We start from the raw sequence: 16,000 nt of genomic DNA, 5'->3' as shown, positions 1-16,000 counted from the left end.
AGTAGCGGAGTGTCGTTGTTTTACTGCAGCTCCCTGGTATCGTTTCTTTCTGGACGTAATTTGTGGGTCACAAAACCACTGTTTTATAACTTTTGACTCTTTTAATCACACTTTGATCTTTGAATTAATATTTTGAGTGTATGATTAATATAAATAGCTAAACCCCAATACTGGGATGATGGAAGAAACCATTATGCATGAGTAATTTTTATCTAATTCTTTTATGACTATTTGCACTATTATGAATGGAATTATGATTTTATTGATTATTTGTGATTTTGTCTGATGATGTATGCTTAATCCATGAAATTCTTGATGCATCATGCTTATGATTTACATATAATACTTACAAAATCTATTTTTGGCAAAGTAAGATTCGATATTTGTTATCAATATAAGCTTTAATTGTCTAGAATTAATAATTGAATCGCATGAGTATAAGAATTGGTGAAATCCTGGGTCCCAGTATCTCTTGATCCTGTGACAAATATTGTGTATATATTTTGTTTTAAAAATCTTTTCAAGTCAGAGCATCGAACTCTTATTTACCGCAATCGAAATACTTCAACAAAATGGCGGCGCCGACGCGGACTTGTTTATAGATTTGTTTTTAGGTTTATTTTTTTTACTATTATTTATTACTTTTTACGTTTCTTTTTGTGTCTTTGATTTACAGGTTTGAAGTGGAATACTAAGGACTTGGGAACAAAAAGCTAAAAGAGAAGAAAAAAAAGGACATAATATTTTTTAGGATTTAATTTTTTTATTATTTTTTTTTGTATATAGCTTTTATTTTTATTTTTATTTTAGAATTTGTAAATAGGCTTTATTTTTCATAATTTTTGGACTTTTTATTTGGACTTTACTCTGGACTTTGGACAATTTATTTTAATTTTAAACCCTACGGAAGGGTATCCTTAAATACAAATTTTTTGCAGGGAAGGACGACGATTACGATATCGTCTCGGCCCCTCGGGTTCGTACATGACATAGGAGTCGTGGCCCGAGTCGACTTCAACGGTTCATCCCCCGTCTGGTACGGGAGGTAAGTCCATCGAAACACTCGCGAATCTCCTGTAAGCGAGTTACTGTATTCCTTAAGGTGATTCATTGATTGAGGACGAATTTGGATTGTTTTTAATTTCCTAGTAAAGGGCAAGGCCTGGCCAAATCAAGATAAGGACTCGGATTTCATCACCGTTTCCTTCTTGCCCGTCTTAGGAAAACAAAACCGAACGTGAACCTAAGCTTTAAAATTTGGAATAGAACGAGACCGATAGGGTAACGAGCTTAATAGGAAACTCGTTCGAAAAATATTGGTTGCTCTTTAAGCACACTTCAAAGTTCATGATGGTTTCTGTGAGTTGAATGTATGACTGCGCCGCCTTGTGATAGCGGTGAGGCCTTGGGTATCAAAGCTCCACTGAGCTTCCCTCGCCTCGATTCAACTTACATTAGCTCGGATTGAATCCAGAGGGGTGTGCTCAAATTGTAACGAATTCATTTTCGAAGGAATAGAAGCTGGTCTAGAAAACAATCTAAGTGGAGCCATCATGCTTTTTGTTTGCTAGATTCTATAGGTTTGATTTGGTCGAGTCAGCCTTGTTTGTGATTGTGTAGAATTCCCTTGCAATTAAGAATGTCGAACTGGTATGATAGAAGCCAATACAATGATTATCGACCTGAATTTGAATATGGACATCATCCTTTTTATGACCATGTTGGGAATAGTGGTTGGGAACGCCATCCTTTGGAAGGATATGGGTCATACCCTGGTGAGCCCAATTACTATCTACACATGCATCAGTCTTACGAGCAAGAAGATTATAGTACTAGTTCTTCGTCTCTAGAGGATACAATCAAACTATTGAAAAGTAGTCCTTTTTATAATCCCTCTGTTCCTATTCCTCCTTTAGAAGAGTCCCTCAGGGAGTTAGCTGAGTCGACGCGTAAGTTAGCTGAGATGAATAATGTAATTGTATACGAAAGAACTACAATAATGAGTGAACTTTCTATAGAGGAATCCCTCAAGTGGATGGCTGAGACGAACGAAAGACTTGCTCAAAATAATCTTACTTTCCAATACAGTGTTTCCAATAATACCCTTGAAACTGAGGATAGTAATTTGCATAATCAAGATGCCGAGGTTAGAATTGGTAACACTACTTTTTAGATGAGGTTCAACCATTTTCATGTTATTATGATGATTATGATGAGGATAGTGCTGATGAAGAATTTGACACATATAAGCATAGTGATCAGGAATCTGTTACTCCAATTGAGATTTACAATGATACTACTATTTCTAGTTCAAATCCAAATAATTTTAATAATTATTCACATATTCAAAAGGACGAGGATTTGATTAGAGATACCCCCGTTTTAGATGATGTAGTATGTCCTGTTTACGAATCCGATAAAGGTTTAGAGGAACCGGTTTATCTTGAGACTACTGTTTTCGAGTCGAACGATTTAGAAACTGTAATCGATGATGGTTTCGAGGAACGGTTTTATCCTGAGAATACTGTTTTAGAGTCGTACGATTTAGAAACAATAGTCTTAGATTAACTCGTAGAGACTAATGAGGATGAACCTGACTTAGAAGAATCAATTGCCCATTTTCAGGAATCTGATGACCTAGAAATTAGGGAGATTGTGACTAGTCTAACTAGAGACACTGAAAACTCTAAGTTTGGGGGTGATTATCATTCTCCATATGCTTTAACTCTTAGAAAGGTCCCTCACTTGGGACTTGACATCAATGCCTCAACCATCATACAAGATTATCTTCATACTCGCTCCCCCGAACCTCATAATATCCATAAGGAATTTCTGTCGTTAGAAACCCATCCTCTGGTTGATGTGGATTACCCAGGATATGATACCCAGATCGATTTTGTTTTCCCACCAAATAGTTTTCTTCCAAATGTGGGAACGTTTGTATTTAAAATGAGTCGAATATTAAGTTCTGAGACTAAGCCTAAGTACTTTAGGTTAATAGAATCGACACATTTTCCTAAGAATGACCACTACTCTCACTGTGGTCAATTATGTAAGTCAAACCTGATTGACTTAGAGGATCCTCAGTTATTTAGGTTATTATTTTGTGATTCTAAATTCTTATTTGAGTTTTTCCAGACTCTAAGACCTAATAATTTGGATCCAACCTATGAGGAAATGCATCCGAGGAAAATATTCTATTTAGACCCTTTCATAGAACCTGAACCTGAACCGCAATTAGCGATATTTATCAGGAAACTAGGTAAGGGCATGCTAGTCTTGTCCATTTTCTTGGTTCACTGAGTTTCCTTTTGTCAGCTCTTTTTGGTTTTGAAGACCCACAGTTATTTCGACTGTTACTGTATGATTCGAGGTGACTAATCTTTCCTAAGTCTGGCTGAAGACATTAAAATTAGCACTTCTTGGGAGGTAACCCAATCTCATGCAACACGGTAATATCTTTCCTTATCTCTTTTGCTTCAAATGGTAACGGTTTCTCCTTGTTCATGCTTTTAATTTCATCTTTAGAACATTGAGGACAATGTTAGGTTTAAGTTTGGGGGTATGGGAGAAACTTTTTAGTTGCAGTATGAATAAATAAACTCCAGAGCTTAGAAATTTATTCCTATTTAGGATTGCACTAACTAATCTAAGTGGATGGAAGCATTTTGATCGTAGGAGTTGAGGAACCAATCTGATTAGATGGAAACATCTAGAAGAGTCTATTCATAAAAGCACAGAGCTCAAGTGTTAGAAATAACATGATAGTTTCACCATATCTCGTTGAGTCCTTTTCACTTCTATTTTTATTTTATTTATTTTTTTTTAAACTATGTTTCTCTAAGTGATTAGGGGGCCCACGATTCAAGTTGTTACCAATGCTAGGGTGAATTAGAGTGATTGAGATACCAAAAAAAAAATGGTAGTTACCAAAAAGTTGAAAAAAAAATATTATGAAAAGAAAAACAAAGAATTTTTTTTTTGAGACCAGACCATTTGACCAAAAGGAACAAATTCAATAAAGTCGACCACTGGTACCCTTGTATATGCCAGTTGTGTTGACCTAGAGTTAGGTTATCGACCACTGGTTCCCTTGTATATGCCAGTGTGTTGATATTAGTCAGACTAATATCTCAATCCATTAGGATAGGTTCATTTTGGCGGAGGCCTTCAGACAGATATGGGAAACGCCGTTCACTTAGTAAACATCAAAACCATCTATGTTTTTCTATATCCATCTTCTTGATTTATCCATGTGATTAGTTTTGACTCCGGATATTGATGTCCGTAGTGCAACTATTTGAGTAGAGCTCTGTCACTTTATATGAATTTTAGTATGCTTGAGTGCAAACTCGTGTACAACAATTGGAATTTCGCATCAGGGTACTTCTTCCTGTAGTCAATAAGTATGCCAACCAAGGAGATTCTTTAGTGCCTTCCAAGGTTCTGCGTAGATAGCTAAGGTTTGGAGTAAAGGTTTTGTGGGTATATCTCTCGTAAGCCCTCCCGAGACTATAACTCGGCCACTAGGGCCACCTAGGGGTTTAAAGGCTTATTGCATACGCTAAATGCAATCGACGATGCCTGCGACAATGAGTTAGGATTTTATTTTGTAGTTTTGATTTGCTCGGGACTAGCAAATAATAAGTTTGGGGGTATTTGATATACGCATTTATGAGTCTAATATATCTCATTTGTATATATTGTTAGTGCTCGATTTTATACTTATTTGGCTATTTTATCTCTTTGTAGGTGTTTTTGGAGAAATAAGCTTTTGGAGCGAAATTGGCTCGAAAAGTTGTTAAAGGCACCAGGGAGGACATTTGCTATCCGGACTCTCGCTTTGGATAAGGGGTAACCCATTTCTAGGCATGTGCTAAAGGGACACCGAGACTGGATAGGGGGAGGTCACCTTCTTCACGTTTCAAATTAGAAATTCTGGCGGGAAAAGAAGCTTTCTCGCCTGGCAGTTAGGGTTAGAATTTTTTAAGAGTTTTACAGTGATTCAATCACTGGGAATTGTTGGGATGGGCTTCCTAGAGCTAAACAGGGTCCGTGAATGTGTTTGGATCGAGTAATTTGGGTTGAACAAGCCGTGAAAGGGGAAGAGAGCTAAACAGGGAAGGATGTGATATCGGGTCCTGTTTGAAGTCGAACTTGGAGTCCCAACGTGACTAAAGTGTAGATATACCTTCATATAGATTCTACTATATCCTATAAAGAGTTTGGGAAGAGTACGGAATCAACAGAAGCCGCACATAGAAAATTATCGTGACTTGCTGCCAAAGAAAAAAAGAGATAAACCAAAAGGTTTCGTGAAGATTTGTTGGTCCTGTTGTGTATAAAAGAGGTTGCTTCGAGTCTTAGAAAGGTTATCAAGATTTTGGGGAAGGTTTGGGACGCAGAGGAGCGAAGAAGAAGGATTAACAGCAATTCACACATGCTGCTGCTGCTGCCATTAGAGGACCTTGAAGAACACGAAGAACGGACTGCGCAGAGCAGTCTTATTTTCTGCAGCGTCAACAGCAGTAGCGGAGTGTCGTTGTTTTACTGCAGCTCCCTGGTATCGTTTCTTTCTGGACGTAATTTGTGGGTCACAAAACCACTGTTTTATAACTTTTGACTCTTTTAATCACACTTTGATCTTTGAATTAATATTTTGAGTGTATGATTAATATAAATAGCTAAACCCCAATACTGGGATGATGGAAGAAACCATTATGCATGAGTAATTTTTATCTAATTCTTTTATGACTATTTGCACTATTATGAATGGAATTATGATTTTTATTGATTATTTGTGATTTTGTCTGATGATGTATGCTTAATCCATGAAATTCTTGATGCATCATGCTTATGATTTACATATAATACTTACAAAATCTATTTTTGGCAAAGTAAGATTCGATATTTGTTATCAATATAAGCTTTAATTGTCTAGAATTAATAATTGAATCGCATGAGTATAAGAATTGGTGAAATCCTGGGTCCCAGTATCTCTTGATCCTGTGACAAATATTGTGTATATATTTTTTTTTTAAAAATCTTTTCAAGTCAGAGCATCGAACTCTTATTTACCGCAATCGAAATACTTCAACATTGATGGTGGTTTTTAGCGTAGGATTAAAATCGTAAAACTTTAGTCTGATGTGACGTCACTCTGTAAGGAAACGGAGCCGTGATACCAATATCTCCACTAGCGCATTTATTGAGCCTTTCAATACGTCTACGCGAAATTTACAAGGGTACCTTATATATATATATACGTGCTATGTTCCATGACAGACTCCTCATTATTGATAGGCATCATCTCCGTACATGCCAGCCGCGCATGCTGACCAAGCGTGCCAACCGCGCATGCCGTATATTCTAATTAGGGTTTCGTCATGATAAACCCTAATTTCCATACCTAGGTGGCCATAGCCACACCTCCGCGCCAAAGGCATGCCAACCATGACAACCGCACCTCCGTGCCAACGGCATGCCAGCTGCACCTCCGTGCCAACGACATGCCAACCATGCCAGCCATACCTCCGCGCCAAAGGCATGCCAAAAATGTCAACCACAACCCTGCGCCAAAGGCATGTCAACCATGCCAGCCGCACCACAGTGCCAACGGCATGCCAACCATGCCAGCCACACCTCCGCGCCAAAGGCATACCAACCATGCCAGACGCACCTCCGCGCCAACGGTATGCCAACCATGTCATCCACACCCCCGTGCCGAAGGCATGCCAACCATGCCAGCCGCACCACCGTGCCAACGGCATGCCAACCATGTTAGCACACCACCGTGCCAATGGCATGCCAACCATGTGCCAGCCACACCTCCGTGCCAAAGGCATGCCAACCATGCCAGACGCACCACCGTGCTATCGGCATTCCAACCATGCCAACCACACCTCCGCGCCAAAGACATGCCAACCATGACATCCGCATCACCGTGCCAACGGCATGCCATCCACACCTCTGCACCAAAGGAATGCCAACCATGCCAGCCGCACCACCGTGCCAATGGCTTGTCGACCATGCCAGCCAAACCTCACGCGCCAAAGGCCCGACCATGCCAGCCGCACCGCCGTACCAACGGCATGCCAAAGCCATGCTGTCCATGCCTCCATGTCGCTGTCTTCCAAACGGAGGGTTGCAACAATCAACGGCTACCCCTCCTCCTGAGATGCAGATCTTAGCCGTACAAGTTCTCCACCAAACACATGGCAACTTCTGGCCCAATGCCAAATTCCACGGTTTATGCCAAACCCTAATTTGGCCGCGCCTAAAACATGCCAGAGCCATGCCGGCCATGCCTCCATGTCGCTGGCCGCCAAACGGAGGGTTGCAATAATCAACGGCTACCCTTCCTTCTGAGATGCAGATCTCAGCCGTATAAGTTCGCCATCAAACGCGTGGCAACTTCTGGCCCAATGCCAAATTCCACGGTTTATGCTAAACCCTAATTTGGTCACGCCTAAAACTTTCCAAAGCCACGCCGGCCATGCCTCCATGTCGTTGGCTGCCAAACGATGGGTTGCAACAATCAATGGCTACCCCTCTTTCTGAGATGCAGATCTCAGTCGTACAAGTTCACCACCAAACGCGTGGCAACTTCTGGCCCAATGCCAAATTCCACGGTTTATGCCAAACCCTAATTTGGCCGCGCCTAAACATGCCAAGGCCATGCCGGCCATACCTCCATACCACTGGCTTCCAAACGAAGGGTTGCAACAATCGACGGCTACCCTTACTTATGAGATGCAAATCTCATCCATACAAGCTCTCCACCAAACCAAACAATTTGTGGCAACCTTTTGGCTGCACTGCCAACTCTTTGGTTACGGCACCAAACCTTAATTTGGTCGTGCCAAAGACATGCACGAGCCGGCCATGCCTTCATGCTACTGGTTGCCAAACAGAAGGTAGAAACAATAAACGGCTATCCTTCCTTCTGAGATGCAAATCTCTGCCGTACAAGCTTGCCACCAAACCACATGACTTGCGGCAACCTTTTGGCTACGCTGCTAACTCTTTGGCCACGACACACACTTAGCTATGCCAATTCTTTGGTCACGGCACCCTAGTTGTCCACGCCAAGATCATGCGCAAGCCATGCCAACACTATGTCCGCGCCACTGGCTACCGATGGAAGGTATCCATAATCAACGGCTACCCTTCCTCTCAAGATGCAAAATCTCGGCCGTCGAAGGTCTCCATCGAACCGGCAAGCCTCTCAATTTTAACTTGCCAAGAAATAGCAATATGCTACACGTTTTCCACAAAAACACTCGATACATCAAAACATGTCACAAACTGGGGGATGCTCATCAGGGTATTGGTCTGGCGGTTTACAGCATGCGGCGTGCAATACGCCCGTTACAAGAAAGTGTCATAAGAGTAAGGAGGTTAGTAATGACAGGAAATAATGGTGAAACGTATCCTTCATTATGGAAACATCAATTCCAGGCGTTACCCGTTACCATTCTCTTCCATTACTCAACTGTTTCCACTTCTTACGAGGCCAGGGTACGTTTTGTTGCGACTTGTATAAATAGGTTTCACCTATTTCCACCAAACAACAAGTTTTTGTCAGGAGAATACAACACTCAGAAATCACCTGCTAGCTTTCCACATTGCTAGCGTTTCACTTTCTGATATAAGTCGTAAAACAACCACTCTTCCAGAATCAACTATTCTGGTCTCAACGCTCTTTTCGCTTCCCTCCCATAGACCAACCCTTCTCCTTCATTTTGTGACCGAAGCAAGTATAGAATGGCCATTTCTTGGTTTAGGCCGGATTTGTACAGATTGATCTCTCGAATCTAAAGTACTCTCGTGCAGTACATTGTTTAGGGTTTAGACTCGTTTCTCACCCATACACGAAATTACCAAAATCAGCAGAAACCGTTTTCAGCCTCAAACAATTGGCGACCACAGTGGGAAATCAATATCTCGGTTGCAATATCGATTTCCAATTTCCAGTTTCACCTTTCAATTCCAATTTCAACATGGTAGAACTCGGATCCGGGTCAGTAACAAGCCTTGAGAATACTAGCGCGGAACCCGTCCCTGGTACTAACACTCCTTCTGGTAATATCAATACGCCACCTACTAATCCCAGCAGCACGGAAATCGCTCCTTCAGGTGTTACACCACCAATCACCAGGGACATAGCTGATGCCGCCCCTAATGTTTCTATGCAGCCTACCAATCCCAACAGCACGGAAAGTGCTCCTTCAGGTGTTACACCACCAGTCACCAGGGCCAGAGCTGCTGCTACCTCCCCTAATGTTTCGTCGAGTATGGAACCTCCAATTACTCCGCCATCAGGACGAGAAACCGTAGAAGCCAGAGGAAGCTGACCCCATACCACCATCGCTGATTTGATGGAAAGACAGGAAGTTCTTGCTAGAGCCCAGACGGACATGGCTTCGACTCATAAAGAGGCACTTGTCTTTCTCAAGACCCTAACAGAGTAGCTACCACAGGAGTCGCGGCATCCAGAGTCGATGAGGAACACCTCCAATACCCCTGGTGCCGGCACCTCAGCAGAGCATACCTTTGCAGACGAAAAAACTCGTGCCAGAACCCCATTGGAGATAAATCAACCGTCCAATTTTGTCATGCGAGAAGATTTAGAGCAACTTCTTCAGAATCGAATCAAAAGTGATGATATAGACATGCATCAACATCAACCCCCTTACGCGCCTGAAATACAAAGAATTCCTCTTCCAAGAGGATACTCTTCTCCTCAATTCACTTTATACAACGACACCGGGAATGCACGTGAACATATCTCTCGATTCCTGGAGTCCCTAGGCGAACACGAATACAATCACGTTCTCCGTCTGAGGGAGTTTTCTAAGTCGCTTACCGGAAGAGCATACACGTGGTACAACAGCATCACACCAAACAACATCCTCAACTGGGGTGACATGGTTACGACTTTCTATAAGAAGTACTTCTTCATGTCTGAGCAAGTTACCTTCTCGGATCTAGGAAGGATGTTCCAACGAGATAACGAACATCCAAAAGATTTTTTCAAGAGATTCAGGGTTCAAGCGCTAGACTGTCACGACCCAAACGTGACCGAACAATAATTGGTGAATTCCTGCGTCAACGGTATGGCTCCCATCTATCGTGCCTTATTAGAGAACCTGTGGTTCCATACATTCTCTGAACTCCATGAGGCATCCAAACGATCGGCCACGACAGATCATCGTCGTTAGAGAGAACCAGGCCAACCAGAGGCGAAGACGCACGCGAAACTCGAGGAAGTATACGTCTCATCAACAAGAAATACAACGTCGGTCCCCCCTCTATGAGCGTAGTAGAAGAAAGAGGAAAAAGGAAGACCCCAGTGGCAGACCAACAACCTAAGCGCACAACACCAGCACGACGGACGGCTCTGCCACAGAGGGCCGCCGCCAAGGCTCCCATCCGTCATCACGAAGATGAAGAAGATGTCCTGGATTTCTCGTTCCCGATCGAGGAGGTGATCGAACTCTTAGAGGCATGGATCCAGGATGATGTAATCAGACTACCACCTCCCAGGCACCCACCGACCGAAGCCAAGATGGCAAACCCCAAATACTGCCGCTACCACAGGTTTGTTCACCACCCGACCAGTTACTGCAACAGACTGAAGCATATCTTCAAGGAGAAGGTAGAAGCAGGGGAACTTCAGCTGGGAAACGAGGGAGTACATGGATACCCACTTCCAGTCAGGAATTGCGGGATCTCTAGGGACTCCGTACACGAGACTGTACAATCCATGATGCATCATATATGCGAAATTCTCTACTTTTCCAAGGCACAACGTCAAGATATATTTACAGCCCTCAATCATGTTGTGCCGGGAAAACGACTTTTTCTTGTTACGGAAGCCACGCCAGGAGCCCAAGCTCTCTCAGGGAACGGTGCCTAAAAACACAACTGGAGACTGCTGATCACGGCCTATCTAAGAGGCGCTGAGCTCGACAACGCACTGATAGACGCGACCTCTGACTTCAATACCGTTACCATCAAGACTCTGAGAGCTGCAGGAATTTTGAAGCAAGAGGCTACCCACTCCCCATCTGTGGTCAAGAATTCGAAAGGAGAAGCAATGAACGCATATGGATACATTAACCTCGAGATCAAGGTGGAAGAAGCTATAACGCATAGAAAATTCCACATTGTCAAAGAACTAAGTTATGACATGATCCTGGGGCGCTCTTGGGTATTTGAAAACAAAGCAAAATTGGGAGCATCCCCTCTGCCAGTGTCGATACCCGAAAGAGTTTCCAACAAGCCGTCCAACCTGCTGCCGTATCAACAATTTACCAATGGAACTCGATCACCCGAAGAAAGCCCGTTGGCGCTCGCTCAAATATTCCAAACACAAGTAAGTCTGATAAAACAACCTTCTCTACAACCAGTCACTTCTTCTCTTGGTCCGATTATCAGCACGGACATTGTTAAGAGATGTGAGTGGGGTGCTGGGCCTTTCAAGTGTTTCACCAAGAATTTGGAAGCTGCATTCGAAGATGACGAGACCAAGATTCAAGTGGTTACACGACGCCCAAAGTTTCAAATTGGAGACATGGTAGTCAAGGAAACCTCATTTCAAGTCGGAAATATAACGGTGAAGATAGCTGTTCGAACTAATTCACCCGAAGAAATGGAAGATGAGCCATATTTGGTGGCAGATGTTCTTTTGGGTGGTTACTACAAACTCATCAACACCGAGAAGTTGGAAGGCGTAACGGTTCACTCGAGATGGCTCAAGCCCTTCAATACCTAAAGCACTGTGCTACTTCCTCCTCCAGCGTTCTTCCTTTAGTATTTTCGTCAGCAATTTCCCTTTCCACTAGATATTTGTATTCCCTCCAAGATGAATGCACCGCTTGCATTCTTAATTATGTTTCCGATTTCTATTTAAAACATACCTTTTCTTTCAAACGAGTTTTCCGGATCTCAAAGAAGAAAAAAACACCAAATAAATCATGAATCATCGTGAAACCATTACCCATCAAATCACGACCAGAAAAGCCGAAACCCTGCAAGAAATACCTTATTCGAAGCTCTAAAGATAAGAATATACAAGAAACCATCAGACGACAGAAAAGATATGGAATGTCAAACAACTTATTCTGATGGAAGGATTGGATCTTTCAAATAATAGTTTTATTCATTCAAAGATTGTGAAACCGTGGAAAGTAGATGAACAGAATACTACCTGGCGAAGCCCTGACTTCGCCATGAATACAAAGAAAAATAAAAATGAGTCTGTGAAACATCCAAACGGCTACACGCAAAAAAAAAGGGAAACTGATCATCGAAAGCAGATGCACGGATCGCCAACGCCTCTGTCAGAACCATTTCAATCACTTTCCCCAACAATCTCTCGGGAAACAAACGTTCCATCCAAAAGCCGCCTCAGCAACAGCGACTCCAGCATCCCGTACAGAAGCCGCCTCAGCAGCAGCAACCTCAGCATCCCACCCGAAACCGCCTCAGCAGCAACATTTTCCGCCTCCTGCCCGACATCCTCTTCAACAACCATCCCAGTATATGCCACCATGACTTCTCCAACACCTCCGACAGCAGTTTTGGCATCCACTGCAAAAGCTGCTTTAGTTTCATCAACCTCAGCGTCGTCTTCCTCGGAAGCTTTTTTAGTAACCTTTCGAGGATACCCCAGTTCATCCACATCAGAATAAAGGACTATGACACCGTCCTGGACAAGGAAATTAAGCTGGCTCTTCCCTAGGAGATTCACGCATTCAGTCTTCCTTCGTTTCAATCGAGAGGTGAATCGTTCAGCCCTAGCACTGTGTAGAAGTTTCGTTGCCCTGAAATCACTCAACGCGCCGGGATGCTTCGTCACCTCCCCGCTTCTCTTCCATGCCTACCAAAGCCATGAAAGCCTGAGAAAGCATCCTCACTCCGCATAGATAGGTGGAAGGCATGCCCTGGATGATTTCGCCATCCTCACGAAACAAAGAACCAATTATGTCCAATGCCTCCTCATGAGAAGAAAACTGGTTTTCGCCGATTCCAAAGCTTCTCCCCGAAGAGTCAGAGGTACGGTTGTCACTGGAAGATCCCATTATATACTACAAAATCAAAGAGGGGGATAAGTTTTCGCCCTGTCCGTACCAGCAATCTACATGAGAAATAAAACAAAATAGGGAACCAGGAGAAAACACGAGAAGATACCTGTAAAGAGGGTGGGCGCGATTTTAGGACGACCTGTGCGAACGAAGGATTCAAGATCGCCTCTTATATTCAGCAGAGCAATGAAGTCTGGAAATGGAAATCTTTCTACTGGCCGTGAATTAAGGCGTGACATCAGCTGGAACAGATGTTTGTCTATGCGAGATGATTAGGGTCTGATGAGAAAACGTGGAAGCACGTGTTTGAGACGCGCTTGCCTACGTTTTTGCTACTACTCTGCCGCCAGCACCTAGACTCGGAAGCAAAAACCGGCGATATGACATGAGGAGGAGGAGTGACGCCCCTTTTGTAGCCACGATACCTTTGTAATTTGAATAAGGAAGGGATTTCCCATTTGAGCCACGCATAGAAAGAGGCAACCGGGCCCCAATGAAAGCTACACGAGGCCAACAGTCCGCGTCCCATCTGAGCAGCGCCCACGCCACGCCGAGCCAGCGCTCACGCCATGCCAAGCCCATGCCAGCGCCCACGCCTAACTAGTGCTCATGTCGTGCCAGGCCCAATCCAACGTCCAGCCAATTCAATGCTAACGGCTCATTCCAAGCCAATCCAATGCTAACGGCTCCATTCCAAGCCGACCGATGCTAACGGATCACTCTAAGCCATTACAATGATAACGGCTCCATTCCAAGCCGAGAAACGCTAGCGGCTCACTTCGCGCCAAGCAATGCAAGCGGTTCCCCACCGAGCCAAATTCGCGCAAATCCGCCAACATGGAAATCGCAGATGTTCCTTGCCTCCGAAAAAGGTTAGCCGGATCTTCCTGATCGTCTTTTCATGGCTTGCCGTTTCGATTTTGTCCTTGTCTGTCACCATCATATGCTTACCTTGCAACAATGCTCCTGTTCCAAGCTAAGCAGGGGACTTAATGTTGATAGTGGTTTTTAACTTAGGGTTAAAATAGTAAAAATTTAGTCCGATGTGACGGCACTCTGTAAGGAAACGGAGCCGTGATTACCAATATCTCCACTAGCGCATTTATTGAGCCTTCCAATACGTCTACGAGAAATTTACCAGGATACCTTTATATATATATATATATATATATATATACACGTTATGTTCCATGATAGAATCCTCGGTATTGATAGGCATCATCTCCGCACATGCCAGCCGCGCATGCTGACCAAGCGTGCCAACCGCGCATGCCGTATATTCTAATTAGGGTTTCGACATGATAAACCCTAACTTCCACACCTAGGTGGCCATAGCCACGCCTCCGTGCCAAAGGCATGCCAACCATGCCAGTCCCACCTCCGTGCCAACGGCATGCCAACCATGCCAGACGCACCTCCGTGCCAACGGCATGCCAGCCACACCTCCGCGCCAAATGCATGCCAACCATGCCAGCCACACCCCTGCGCCAAAGGCTTTCCAACCATGCCAGCCACACCCCTGCGCCAAAGGCATGACAACCATGCCAGCCGCACCACCGTGCCAACGGCATGCCAACCATGCCATCCACACCTTCGCGCCAAAGGCATGCCAACCATGCCAGCCACACACCTACGCCAAAGGCAAACCATGCCAGCCGCACCACCGTGCCAACGGCATGCCAACCATGTCATCCACACCTCCGCACCAAAGGCATGCCAACCATGCCAGCTGCACCTCCGTGCCAACAGCATGCCAACCATGCCAGCCACACACCCGCGCCAAAGGCATGCCAACCATGCCAGCCGCACCACCGTGCCAACGGCATGCCAACCATGCCATCCGCACCACCGTTCCAACGGCATGCCAAACATGCCAGCCACACCTCCACGCCAAAGGCATTCCAACTATGCCAGCCGCACCACCGTGCTAACGACATGCCAACCATGCCAGCCACACCTCCGTGCCAAAGTCATGCCAACCATGCCAGCCGCACCACCGTGCCAACGTCACGCCAACAATGCCAGCCACACCTCCGCGCCAAAGGCATGCCAACAATGCCAGCCGCACCACCGTGCCAACGACAAGCCAACTATGCCATCCACACCTCATGCACTAAAGGCCCAACCATGCCAGCCGCACCTCCGTGCCAACCGTATGCCAAATCCATGTCGGCCATGCCTCCATGTCGCTGGATGCCAAATGGAGGGTTGCAACAATCAACGGCTACCCATCCTCCTGGGATGTAGATCTCAACCGTACAAGTTCGCCACCAAACGCATGACAACTTCTGGCCCAATGCCAAATTCCACGGTTTATGCCAAATCCTAATTTGGTCGCGCCTAAAACATGCCAAAGCCATGCCGGCCATGCCTCCATGCCACTGGCTGCCAAACGGGGGGTTGCAACAATCAACGGCTACCCCTCCCCCTGAGATACATCTCAGCCATACAAGTTCGCCACAAAACGCATGGCAACTTCTAGCCCAATGCCAAATTCCATGGTTTATGCCAAACCCTAATTTGGCCGCGCCTAAAACATGCCAAAGCCATGCCGGCCATGCCTCCATGTCGCTGGCTACCAAACGGAGGGTTGCAACAATCAACGGCTAGCCCTCCTCCTGAGATGCAGATCTTACCCGTACAAGTTCGCCACCAAACGCATGGCAACTTCTGGCCCAATGCCAAATTCCACGGTTTATGCCAAACCCTAATTTGGTCGCGCCTAAAACATGCCAAAGATATGCCAGTCATGCCTTCATGTCGCTGGCTGCCAAACGGAGGGTTGCAATAATCAACGGCTACCCCTCCTTCTGAGATGCAGATATTAGCCGTACAAGTTCTCTACCAAACGCGTGGCAACTTCTGTCCCAATGCAAAATTCCACGGTTTATGCCAAACCCTAATTTGGC

Source organism: Papaver somniferum, chromosome 11 (assembly GCF_003573695.1).
Source record: "Papaver somniferum cultivar HN1 chromosome 11, ASM357369v1, whole genome shotgun sequence".
In the NCBI taxonomy this organism is placed as follows: Eukaryota; Viridiplantae; Streptophyta; class Magnoliopsida; order Ranunculales; family Papaveraceae; genus Papaver; species Papaver somniferum.
The sequence above is the reverse complement of the archived record's forward strand: the minus strand, read 5'-3'. Positions refer to the sequence as shown.